The sequence below is a fragment of the Talpa occidentalis genome, unplaced genomic scaffold (assembly GCF_014898055.3).
Source record: "Talpa occidentalis isolate TD23 unplaced genomic scaffold, MPIMG_talOcc4v2.1 talOcc4.14, whole genome shotgun sequence".
Classification (NCBI taxonomy): domain Eukaryota; kingdom Metazoa; phylum Chordata; class Mammalia; order Eulipotyphla; family Talpidae; genus Talpa; species Talpa occidentalis.
In genome coordinates, this window is record NW_023601433.1 from 73,966,614 (window position 1) to 73,980,546 (window position 13,933).

The 13,933-nt window shown below is 38.0% G+C and overlaps 1 protein-coding gene and 1 long non-coding RNA gene across 4 annotated transcripts in view; one reads left to right on the forward strand and one right to left on the reverse strand.

Annotated features, from left to right (window-relative positions):
- Positions 1-13,933, reverse strand: part of TTC28 (tetratricopeptide repeat domain 28) — a 539,739-nt gene that overhangs the window by 123,602 nt on the left and 402,204 nt on the right. The gene's annotated exons all lie outside the window — the stretch shown is intronic.
- Positions 1-13,933, forward strand: part of LOC119244805 (uncharacterized) — an 80,429-nt gene that overhangs the window by 65,419 nt on the left and 1,077 nt on the right. For both annotated transcript variants that reach the window (XR_008551861.1, XR_005125144.2), the window contains one exon: positions 3,508-3,562. This is a non-coding gene — a long non-coding RNA (uncharacterized LOC119244805). The remainder of the gene's footprint in view (positions 1-3,507; positions 3,563-13,933) is intronic.

Sequence of the window (13,933 nt, forward strand, 5' to 3'; positions counted from 1 at the left end):
GTGAAATAAGCCAGAAAGAAAAAGAAAAATACCGGATGGTCTCACTCATAGCAGGAATCTAGAAAACTTAAATAAGGGACCAGGAAAAAGAATAACTATAAGAAAGAAAATATCCAAATCAACAAACAACTATGAATCAGAGACACTCTATGGGGGGTGGGAGGTGGGGAAAGGAGGGTTTGGGGTTAAAATAAGGGGTTGTAATTGTATGGGGAATATAAAAAATGAAATTTAAATAAAATGCGAAAAAAAAGTTAAAGACTCTTGGAATCCAACATATGAATGTTTAGATAGGTAGGTAGGTAGATAGATAGATAGATAGACAGACAGGTAGACAGATAGATAACCCTGAGGGTGTCTTAATGGAAGCCATCATGTGCTGTCATGCATGTAGTTCCATAAAATTACACATTTTCATAAGTCAACCCTTTTGATATGGAAATACTGAATGCAGTGAAGAGTTGGTAACCACTCATCCAGCAGCCTCAACATACTTTATAAGCACAACTCTCAGCCTGGTGACTTCAACAGGGCCCTCATTATAGCACAGAAACACACTGACAGCCACGAAAAATGTATTTTTCTCTTGACTTAGTCATAAATCTGTTGTGTGACTTCAGGTTAGTCAATAACTCTCCTGAAACCTAAGTTTCCTCATTAGTAAAGTGAATAAATGTAAGTAAAGGAGTAAGACTGAATAGTATTTTATAAAGTCTTTCCTATTCTATCATTCCATGATACAATCCTTTTTGTACTAGGATACACTAATATTCTGGTTTTCTAACATGATTCTGACAGTGTTGGAAAGTACCCCCAGATAGCTTGATTGAAGTCAGAAACTACACCAAAGAATAGAGGTTGCCTTGCTTCAAATGCTTCAGCAAATACAAATTCAGGGAACCATAGATTAGACCTGTGACTCTCTTTTTCAAAATAGCTCTAGGTGCTTTGAAAGATAAAATAGGTTAAGGAATTAGAAGACTTGACCAGTTTTGGCATCCATATTTGGCATTTTGAGATTGTAAGAGCAATCTCAAGAGTTTCTTAAGGGTTCAGAATAGTAACCCTACTTTTGATTAAAGCAGAAAAAAAAACACCTTTGTGGAGACTTTATTTCCCTAAGGTTAATACCTATGAGAGAGACTGCTGGGTTGAATGGTAGGTCTGTTTTTCAGAGGGATGTACAATTTTGTTTCCTCACCAACAATGTATGAGAGTTCCAATTGCTGTGCATCCTCACCAGGATTTGGTATTGTCAGGTGTTTTTGTTTTTTCATTCTGCACCACCTATTAACATGATGATGTGATTTTTCATCTTGAGTCTGCATAATTCGACGATTTTCAAATATTGAATCGGTCTTGCATTCCTAGTATAAACCCCTTTGGTATTATACATTCATCTATATATGTGTACAGATACATTTTTTAAATGTCTTTATCTAGTTTTGGTATCAGGGTAATGTTTCCTTCATAGAATGAGTTGGGAAGTGTTTCCTTATCTCATTTTCTGGAAAGGATTGCAGAATTGGCATTAATTCTTCTTGAAATGTTTGGTATAGTCTCCAGTGAAACTATGTAGGTGGGTGATTTCTTCGGGGATGGGGTTTAAATGAAGAATTTACTTAGAAAACGATTCAAATTATCTAGTACATAGTGGGTAAGTTGTGGTAACCAGTACTTTTCAAAGAATTAGTCTATTTTATTTAAGCTGTCAAATTTATGGGTTTAGAGTTATTCATATTTCCTTATCCTTTTCATGTTTGCAGAGTCTATAAAGAGATACCCTGCTTCATTCACAATATTAGTAAAATTTGTGACTTCTATTTTTCTTTGCTTTTTTGTTTTGTTCTTCTATTTTTTCCAAGAATAAGCTCTTAGTCTTGTTGACCTTCTCTATTGTTTTACTGTATTCACTTTTATTGATATCTGCCCTTGTGTTCATTATTTCTTTAGTTTGGCTTGCTTTGAGTTTATTTTGCTTTTCTTTTTCTAGTTTCTTCAGGTAGGAGCTAAGATTATTGATTTGGGACTTTCCTTCTTCTAATATATGCCTTTAGTGCTGTAAATTTCCCTCTCAGCACTACCATAGATGATTCTCACAAATTTCTGATATGTTCTATTTTCATTTTCATTCATTTCAATGCTTTTTTTTTTTCATTTTACTTGAGACTTTCTCTTTGACTCATTTGTGATTTAAAAGTGTGTTTAGTTTCCAAATATTTGGTGGTTTTCTTTATCCTTTTCTGTTCTTGATTTCTAATTTGATTCCATTATGGTCAGAAAACACACTTTGATTCAATTATTTTACATGTGTTGAGGCTTACTGGATGGCCCAGGATGTCTACATTGATATATGCTTTGTGGGTACTTGAAAAGAATGTGTATTCTGCTACCGTTGGTGGAATCCTCTATGTCAATTAGATCCTGTTGGCTGATGGTATTGTTGAATTTTTCTATTATGTGTTTGCTAAAGGAGAGTCCACTATATTTGCCTGTATGTTTGCTCTTACCATGTTCTTCCTGTTTGATGTACAAAATTCCTTTTATGACATTTGCTTTCTGTTAAGAGCACTTCTTTCAGTTATTCTTTCTGAGTATATCTGTTAGCAACACATTCTTTTCATTTTCCTCCTACTGAGAACATTCATTTCCATATTCATTGGTTGCAGAATTCTAGGTGATACTTCTTTCAGGATTTGAAAAATGTTGTTGTGCTTCCTTTTGCTTCCAAGGTTTCTGATAATTTCACTGCCACTCAGATAGGTTTTCCCCTGTAAGTAATACACTATTTCTCTCTGGTTGTTTTCAACAATTTTTCCTCTTCGCCTTTAGTCTTTTGAAAAGTTAAACTATATGTATCTTGGTGTAGACTGCTTTCGGTTTATCTTATTGTATTTTTTCTCAGCTTCTTGAATCTATAGGTTTATGTTTCTTGCCAGTTTGGGGAAAATTTTAGCCACTATTTCTCTAGATTTTTTTTAACCACTTTCTCCTCTTTGTAGGCCTCAAATGACACAAATATTGGATCTTTTACTAAAATCCCACTTGTCCCCAAGGCTCTATTCTTTTTTGTCCAGCCTGTTTTTTTCTCTTTTGCTCAGATTTGATAGTTTCTACTTTTTTATTTTAAAGTTCATTGATTCTTCCCTTTGCTCTATCCATTCTGCTGTTCAGCTCATATATTGAGCTTTTTATTTCAGTTACTATAGTTTTTAGTTCTAAGATTTCCATTTGGTTCTTCTTTATAACTTTTATTTTTTTGCTGAGGCTTTTAAACTTTTCCATTTGTTTCAAGTGTATATTAATAGCTCACTAAAATACTTTTGTGATGTTTGCTTTAAAATCTTTGTTGGATAATTCTAACAGGTTGTCTTGGCATTAGGGTCTGTTGTATTTTTTCGTTAAGTTTGAGAAATTCCTGGTTGTTGGTATGATGATTGAGTTTCAACCAAAACCAGGTCTTTTTAGATATAAAATTCTCAATTTCATTTTAATCTTGTGTTTTAGCAGGTCTCCTCTGACATCAATTTGGTGGTGTGGGAAATCAACTTACTACTTCCAGGTAGGTTTGAAAATCAAGTTCTCCATTTAGCTTCTACTACTACCAGGGAGCTCATTACAATCTCATCTTTGGGTTCTGAGGTTCCTACTTGGTCTATCTTATTTGCTGCCTTTTGAGTGTTCATATGATTGTTTTATATATAATGCCCACATTTTAAGTTGTACCTAAGGAGTTGGAGAAGCCATTTATATTTGCTAGGTGTGGAGGTTGAGGCCTCCACTGACATCAAACTGGCTGGGAAAAGCAGGGTAACCTCATTACTAATTTCCACATGGCTTTCACTAGCACTGAGAAAGGGAATAGCCTATTTACTACTGACTCTCCAAGGAGCCTTCAGAGAAGACATAGGAGGGATATCTCATTACTTCCAGCTGGCAATGAAAGGGTAGTGGCCTTTTTACAACTAATTAGGGCTGAAAGTCTTGACTTTCCATTATGTCTCCTCTGACAACACCCATGAAAAAGAGGAAGAAGTACATTGCTGCCACCAGGTATGCATGAAGGTCCAGGTTCCCCATGTGGTTTCCACTGTTAAAGAGTTGGGAATGGTTGGATAATGAACATTTAATATGACAGAGATGAAAGTTTCAACTCTTCAATTGGCCTTTCTCATATGTTCTCAGTTCTCAGCCAATGGAAAACACTCAGTGAATGATACCTGAAGTAAATCAAACAAAATTGAAATGACTTACAATGAATATATATTTTCGTATCTTCAAGAAGACATATATATATATTTGGGAAACAGAGAAATTAAGAGTGAATCAGTTCATGTTGATCTATTTACCTGTCTGAATGCCAGGAAGGATGCTGAGGAACAAGAACAAAGAGGTGAAGCCATATATGAAAGTGAGTTTATATGGAATTACAAAAGACCCTGAGTACCCAAAGCAATCCTGACAAAAATGAACAGTGGTATCACACTCCCAGACTTCAAACTATATTGCAAAGCTATAGGAATCAAAGCAGTATGTATTGGAGTGAAAAGACTCACAGACCAAGGAAATAAAATTGAGAGCCTAAAAATAAACCCATGCTGCTACAAAGAGTTAATCTATAGCAAAAGAGCCAAAAGCATACAATGGAGAATGGAAAGTCTCTTCCACAGGTGGTGCTGGGAAAATGGGACAGAATACTGAAGGAATGAAATGACTGCTTTCTCACACCACACACAAAAATTAACTCAAAATCAATCAAAGATTTGGATATAAGTCCTAAAACCATAAAATGCATAGACGAAAACAGACAAAACACTCCACAACATTACAAGAATGTCTTTAGGGATTTGACTCTAATGGCAAAGGAAACAAAAGCAAACATAAGTATATGGGACTATGTAAAATTAAAAGGCTCCTGTTAAGCAAAAGAAACTCTCTTTAAATGAAAGGATACCCTATCAAATGGGACAAAATATGTGTACATCACACATCCAACAAGGGGTAATATCCAAGACCTACAAAGAACTGTTATTACTCAACAACAAGAAAACAAAAAAAGAAAAAAAAAAGTGGGTAGAAGGGTCAAATAGACACTTTTCTTACAGGCACATGAACAAAATGCTCACATCGCTTATCATTAGGGAAATACAAGTCAACACCAGAATGAGATACCACTTCACACCCAGAAGAATGGCCCACATTGAAAAGACTAGAAACAACAGATATGGTGAAGGTATGAAGAGAAAGGAATCCTCATACACTGTTAGTGGGCATGCAGAATGATCCTGTCCCTGTGAAAAACAGTGTGGAGGTTCCTCAAAATATTGAAAATGCATCAACCATATGCCCAGCAATTCCATCCCTAGGTATCTACCTGAAGAATGCAAAAACACTTATTTGAAGGGATATATACATGCCTATGTTCATTGCAGCACTACTTACAATAGCCAACTTAAGGAAACAACTTAAATACTCAATGACAGGTGAGTGGATTAAGAAGATGTGGTATATATGATCCAGCAACTCCACTCCTAGGTATTTACCCAAAGGACACAGAAACATTAATTCCAAAGGGCACCTGCAACCCTATGTTTATAGCAGCACTATTTACAATAGCTAAGCTTTGGAAACAACCCAAATGTCCAAAAATAGATGACTGGATCAAGAAGATGTGGTACACATACATAACGGAATATTACTCAGCAATCAAAAAGATAAACTCATGCAATTTGCAGTAACATGGATGGAGCTGGAAGGGATCATGCTCAGTGAAATAAGCCAGAAAGAAAAAGAAAAATACCAGATGGTCTCACTCATAGCAGGAATTTAGAAAACCTAGCTAAGAGTTAGGACCAGGAAAAAGACAAATTGCAATAAAGTAAAAATGAAAATCAACAAGCAACTATAGGCCAGAGACACAGTACAATGGGGGGCAGGGGAAGGAGAAGAGGGATTAGGGTCAGAATAAGGGGGGGTGGGAATTGTATGGGCAATATAACCAAAATGAAAATGCATACATTATGCAAAAATGAAAAATGATGTAAGAATTATATAAAATAATTTATATTAAAAAAATAAAAAAATAAAAAATCAACAAGCAAAAAAAGATGGTGTATATATAATTAACAGAATACTCTCAGCTATAAAAAAAAAAAATCGTGTTATTTGTGACAACCTATGTAGAACTCCAAGGGATTATGCTAAGAGAAGTAAGTCAGAAGATGGATATACCAGATTATTTCACTTAGATACAGAACATAAAAAACAAAGTGAACAAGCAGACAAAAATGAACCCAGAACTGAGGCTTCCAGAAGCAGGGGGTGGGGCATAGAGAATAAAGGGGGGAAAGGGACACCATGGTCTGTGGTGGAGGATTATGAGTACTTTGGTGGTGGTGTGGTGTGGTAACATACATCTGAAGTTGTGTGAACCTATAACTGAGTCATACACCGTGTTGCAAACCATTATTACCTCAATGAAAAATAATATAATTTAAAAAATTAAAATAAACCAGAAACTGAGTTTGGGGGAAAGTGAATGGGAAGAAATATGACATCTGATGACTTGTTATTACTATTCTAAGTATAATTATGTTAGAGTCATTTCCAAAGAAAGACGAAGAAGACTTACAATAAAATGGATATGTGGAATAAGTACAAGAAGAAAGAATTCCAAAGTTGATTACTCTTCTAATCATATTTAATATTGATTTGGACAGGCTATAAAGTAGTGCTTTTCAAACCATCTTGGTGAAGGACCAGTTAGGACTTTTATTTTCTTTTGATAATCTGCTATGGATTGGCACTATTATAAATTGCAATAAAATATCACAGCAATGTCCAATTGTTATACAGGCTTCAAACCACCTACTTTACTCTCTGTACTTACCTTCTTGTGAGCAGGGAAATAGTTCATGGGCTGGCAGTGCCTACTCTTAGAGTAGCACTGCTCTCCAACGCAAGATGTACAGACCTCAAATTCAAATTCAAAATGTGACTTAACTCTAGATGCCCAGGGAAACGTCTAACACGAGGGCATTCTACTTCCATCCCCCTGCTTGCATTAATCAGGGTAGGCCAGCTTATTCTGTCACTAAAAGTGCTCCAATCTCAGGGTGTTGACACAGATCTGTTTCTTGCTCACTCTGCATAATGAGTCAGCAGAAGGCTCTGTTCTACACACCCACTACCTCAGTGGCTGTAGCAGGAAAACTGAGTTTGAAAAGTTGCACATGTGCTTTCCATGGCCTCACATTTTATTGGTTATGAATAGTAACATATCTTTGTAAATGAAATTAGGAAACTAGGGGGCCTCCCTGGTGGTACAGGGGTTAAAGACAGTGCTATCAGGCTATCGCCAGTCACTGCAGAATGAGTTCCATGCCCGGCCAGCCAGGGAGTAACCCACATGGTACAGCAGACCTCTCCTGTCTCGCCTGTTGCTCCCCTCAGCAGTGTATTTCAGTCAATCCACCTGTTCCACTCCCCACTCTGTCTTTGTTGAATCCTCTCACAGCCCGTACCTCTGGCTTACACCCCGTTTCTTATATGTATGCATAAATAAATCTTTTTTTTTAAAAAAAGAAACTAGGAAACTAGGGCATACCACCTTAACCACAAGCAACACAGAGGAAGGTATGCCTGAAAAGCAACTAATAAAGAACTACTTCTTTCTTTCCCTCACAACTCCTGCGTGTTGGGTTAGAGGTGTGGAAAGGGACAGGTGATTCTTAATTCGCTAGTATTTTCTTGGTTGTTACTGGGTTTTGGTCCAAGCTTGGTTACTGACTTTATGGCAGGCATCCAAATACCCCATTTGTTGGGGTCCGGTATAAGCTCTTTGGGACTCCTGGGGGGATAACTACCCATTGCACAATTCCCTAATGTAGGAACCCTCCTTCAGATCCCATCTTTGGAGTTACATCCCACAGTCGTGTTCAGCTGGGGTCTCCTCATCCAGAGGCAGGCCTCTTAGGGGAGATTCTAGGGAGCTGTCTCAAGCCAACTTCTTTCTATACTGTTTGCTCTGTGGGAAATTCATGCAGACTTGATTTGCCAAGTAGGAATGTGCCAGTTCTCTGCTACTGGCCCCTCTCTCTACTTTTCTCCCATCGCTTTTCAAAAAGGTAAAGGGAGCAGATCAGAAAATTCACTGCATAATCAGATATCTGTCTGAAGAATGTGATTCCCATTCCCCCAGACACCTCACACTATGAAGAGTTCTTTTGGAGGGACCTTCCCGGTTTAGAGGGGAAATACTGGTCTGTAATTTTCCTTTTCTTGTGGTGTCTTTATCTGGTTTTGGTATTAAGGTAATGTTGGCATTGTAAAACATAGTAGGGAACATTTCCTTCTCTTGGCTTTTTAGAAATAATTTAAGCAAGATGGATATAAATTCTTCTTTAAAGTTTTGATAGTATTTGTTTGAAAAGTCATCTGGTCCTGGGATTTTGTTTTGGGGAGGTTTTTATTGCTGTTTCAATTTCCAGGCATTTGATCAGTTTATTCAATGCTTCTGTTTCTTCCTGATTTATTTTTTGTAAAATATAATGATCTAGAAGTCTGACCACTTCTTCAAGGTTATCAAATTAATTTGGCATATAATTGTTCATAGTAAACTCTTGTGATCATTTGTGGTGATTTCTCCTCTTCCATACCTGATTCTGTTTATTAATGTTTTCTCTCTCCTTTTCTTCGTTAGCCTAGCTAGAGGTTTATTTATTTTGTTTATTTTCTCAAAGAACCAACTCCTAGTTTTATTGATCTTTTGTATAGTCTTTTTTTATCTCTATCTCATTGTTTTCCACTCTTATTTTCATTATTTCCTTCCTTCTACTAACTTGGGGTCTCATTTGTTCCTCTTTATCAAGTTGCTTTGGGCATAATATTAAATTGTTTATTTGGGATTTCCCTTGCTTCTTTTTTTTTTTTTTTAAAGATTTATTTATTTATACAAGCACTGGGTACAGTCAGAAGCGCGGGAGGGTGAGAGAATTCACGAGAGCCAGAGCAGGGAGCAGAACAGGCAGACTGACTGAAATACACTGCTGAGGGGAGCAGCGGGCGTGGCAGGAGGGGTCTGCGTGCCATGTGGGACCCTCACCCAGCAGTTGGGGATCGAACCAGCGCTGCAGAGACTGTGGGCAGATTTGCAACCCAGCACTCAACTGCTGCGCCACCAGGGAGGCCCCTCTCTTGCTTCTTAATGTGAGCCTATATTGCAATTATCTTCCCTCTTACAGATGTTATATTCTTTTTAAAACTTCGCCTCAGAAGTCATGTAGCATCACTTCTGTGATATTCTGTTGGCTAGAAAGGAGTCATTAAATCTGGCTCACATTCAAGGAAAGGAGAATTAGGCTCTGCTTTTTTTTAATCCTAAGTTTTTTAAGATTCTTCATTGCTTTTTATCTTTTCTGTGCCTCATTTCCCCCTCTATCAAAACAGTGAACCCTAGCTTGCACATATGTTGGCTGTTGATGTGGAAGCAATGTTCTACATGAACCCTAACCTTTTTTTATTAGTTTTTTTTATTTCAATCCATTTATTTTATTTTCTCCTGCTTTTTGAAAGGAAGGATGTCAGTGAATTTGTAGATACATTTTAAAATCACCACACTCCTTAAGTGAACTACATAGTCTCAACTGTCTGAAGGAAGCAAAGGTCTGACACAGAAATCACTATAATCTGAAGATATTGTCAAAACCTGTTGGAACTCTTTGCTTTTATAAATGTGTAATAAGGGATAAAGGGATGTGCTGTTAGGCTCTTGGGAAATGAGATTCAAAAATCTTCAAATGTTCCAATGAATTTCTTTTGCCACAATTTTTTAAAAACACAGAGCAAATGTTTACAAGTATTTGTACAAGGGAAGCTTTAATAACTAATAAGAAAGTTGGAACTGTGAGGTTCTGTATCTTTCTTCCTTTCCAGTATCACTATCAACATTGCCTGCTCTGGCAGCAGCCCATCTCTCCATCTGCATGGATGATTGGAAAAGAAAACAATCCAGGAATATGTTGCTGTTTAGAATTGTAAAGATACTGATTTGCTCAATGCAGCTCTAACTTTAATAGTTTGGGAAAATCCTGAGGCTCATCAAGGCCAAACAACATGCCCAGCGATAACCCCAGAGGCAGGATAAGAGACACCCTTTGCCCCCCTGACTCCACAGCCTGAGCTCTTAATCACTAGACGGCACTGCCTCTCCTAAACACCAAACATAACTCAATATGCAGGAAAGAACTGAGGTGGCTTCTATTCCATTAAAAGGAAATCAATATCGTTGAACTGAACTCAAAGATAAGAACAAAGAATAGAGGACAGTTCAAATGAACCAAGAATAACAATGACCACTAGTTCTCAAAATAGAGATACTTTAAAAGACAAACATGAGCATAAGTTAGGAGGCTCCAAATTTCCCTGTCTGTTAACTATTAGGATTATAGAACAAATGCTTTCATCCTGAGGCGGGGATGGGGGTGGGCAAGATGGGGGGTGGGATAGAGCTGAGTGGACTGGGGGAAATGGAGCAAAACATGCTACCCAAACTAACACATTTAATGAGTGCTTTCTGTGAGCCAAACACAGTACAAGGGAATGCAATCCATGGGAGACTCAAAAGGCCTGGTGCCAGGCCTTCAAGGAGTTCAGTCTAGATGGGAGGAGAAAAATAGAAAGGAGTAAGAAAAACATGTAGTGATACAGAAAATGAAACAGGGTTATATGAAATGAGTGATGGCCTCAAGTTCCGTGGCATATCCACAAATCAAGGAGATGATGGTAAGGAGGATAAACCCATAGTAACGAGGATAGGCTGGCCTTAATCACTGCTCTTACTTCAATTAAAGACACTCTAATCAGGACAGATTTCAGGAACCATGAACACAAGACAAGCAATTTTCAAATATGAAACTGTGAAAAATTACAGGGCCTTCCAATGCAGTTGGAGATGAAGGAAAGTAAGACATGAGAAGGAAAACACCACAAACCTGTGTGCCTGGGCATGAGAAACACCAGGCTCACACAGTTGGTCATGAACCAGATATGTAATTTAAATCCCTCAACTTCTCTGAGTTGTGGCTTTGTTTCTCTAAACATCAGGCGACTGGATTATATAATCCCACCAGTCCCTCTCTAGCTCTAAGATTGGTGTTTCTAATGTTCCAAGGAGAGTCTCCTTTCCCTCTTAGATGCCATCCTCTCCCTGAATAGTTCTCTTCGGTCTCAGGCCCGAAGCCAAACCCTGCTCTCATCTCCTGGCTTACTTCAGATGACTGGATCATAGCCACTATAACCACCCAGATGATTCCTGTAGAAAGATCTGTCTCAGCTCAGCAACTTCCATGCTAAGGAGGGTGGTCCTTCCCAGCATGGTGACCCCAGGGAAACTTGCTCATAAGCTTGGATCAGGGCATAGTCCTGATCTCTTGGGTGACCTTGGATATGTCACATCTTGCCAAGACATCAAGAGGGTCTGCCCTGACTCTCTACAGGATTGGTAATGGGGACAAAATGAAGTGACTCATAAAACATTGTACAGTTACAGAGTATTTACAATGATGACTGTGACAACTGAAATCTCCAGATGCGGGACTGCTCTAGCCGGAAGTCTTGCCAGGACAGAGCTGTATGCTGTATTGCTCCCTCAGAGAAAACTTGATATAAAACAGACACAACATCAAGGCTGATGTGCTTCTGAATCTCTCCCCAGAGCAGCTAGTGGCTCTAAAACTAATAAGTTCCCAGCGGACTCTTTCTCTAAAGAAGCTTTTGATGTTACCACAAACTGACATTAATCTGTCCACATCAATCCCACTCAGATCACAAGTCTCTGGCACACACTGCCTTAGAAACTCTAACTGTACAACTTTCCTGTCACTTCCCACTTAGATCAACATTCATGCCACCAACTGTCCCTTATAAAATTCCAAGAAGTTAAGATCTCTATCTGCAATAATTGACTTCTGGACTCCCCAAGATAGCTTTATGGAACTGTAGGCACATAACACTGTTAAGGTATCCATGTGCCTAGACTTCCAAGAAACTGCCAATTTCATGCAATCTTCTTCTCAATAAAAGCAAAGATAAACCAAATGTGCAATGAAGTATGATAACTTTAGAAATTCATTTATTTATAAAAAGAAATAAGTATTTTTTTTCAGGTCAGATTCTTGTATCTTGATATTCAACTTGGAAAACATGGTTACTATAAACATTGCAAACTCTGGGTTAACCAGCATAGTCAGAGGATATAAAGCTGTATTTAATATTTAAATGTAGATGAAGATGGAGGAGGAGAGGCAACATCGCTAAACTCCTAATACATTCATGCAAGCAAGGTCTTATTAATTGTACTTTAACAGATGATGAAACTGACTCAAAGATGTCCAACAGTGAATAGTACAACAAAGGAATTCAACCCAAGTTTGCCTCACTCTGAAGTTCACTCTGCTTCATTCAGATCTCCGCTCAAAAGTAACCTCCTCACAGAAGTCTTCCTTGACCTCCACCACTTAAAATCTCCCACCCCTTGTGGAGAAAAAGGAACTCTTCTGCACTGTTGGTGGGAGTGCAAACTGGTCCAACCACTATGGAGAGCTGTGTGGAGATTTCTGGACCTACTAAACATAGAGCTTCCATAGGATCCAGCAATTCCACTCCTAGGTATTTACCCAAAGGACACAGAAACATCAATTCCAAAGAACAGCTGCACCCCTATGTTTATAGCAGCTCTATTTACAATAGCTAAGCTTTGGGAACAGCCCAAATGCCCAAAAATAGATGACTGGATCAAGAAGATGTGGTACATCTACACCATGGAATATTACTCAGCATTCAAAAAAAGATAAACATAAAGGACTGATCACAAAAATCTGCAAAGAGCTGATGAGACTCAGCAACAACAAAGAAAATAATCCAGTCAAAAAATGGGCAGAAGAGCTAAAAAGAAACTTCTCTGAAGAGGAAATGCAAATGGCCAACAGACATATGAAAAAATGTTCAACATCACTTGTCATCAGGGAAATGCAAATCAAAACTACCATGAGATACCATCTCACACCAGTGAGAATGGCACATATTAAAAAACTAGCAACAACAAATGTTGGCGAGGATGTGGAGAAAAAGGAACTCTTCTGCACTGTTGGTGGGAGTGCAAACTGGTCCAACCACTATGGAGAGCTGTGTGGAGATTTCTGGACCTACTAAACATAGAGCTTCCATATGATCCAGCAATTCCACTCCTAGGTATTTACCCAAAGGACACAGAAACATCAATTCCAAAGAGCACCTGCACCCCTATGTTTATAGCAGCACTGTTTACAATAGCTAAGCTTTGGAAACAACCCAAATGCCCAAAAATAGATGACTGGATCAAGAAGATGTGGTACATATACACCATGGAATATTACTCAGCATTCAAAAAAGATAAACACATGCAATTTGCAGCAACATGGATGGCGCTGGAAGGGATCATGCTCAGCGAAATAAGCCAAAAAGAAAAAGAAAAATACCGGATGGTCTCACTCATAGCAGGAATCTAGAAAACTTAAATAAGGGACCAGGAAAATGAATATAAGAAAGTGAAAATCAAAATCAACAAAAAAACTATGAACCAGAGACACTTTTTGGGGGTGGGGGGGCGGAGGGGAAGGATTGGGGTCAGAATGGGGTTTGCAATTGTATGGGGGAATATAAAAATAAAATTTAATATTAAAAAAAAAAAAGATAAACACATGCAATTTGCAGCAACATGGATGGCGCTGGAAGGGATCATGCTCAGTGAAACAAGCCAAAAGAAAAAGAAAAATACCGGATGGTCTCACTCATAGCAGGAATCTAGAAAACTTAAATAAGGGACCAGGAAAATGAATAACTATAAGAAAGTGAAAATCAAAATCAACAAAAAACTATGAACCAGAGACACTTTTGG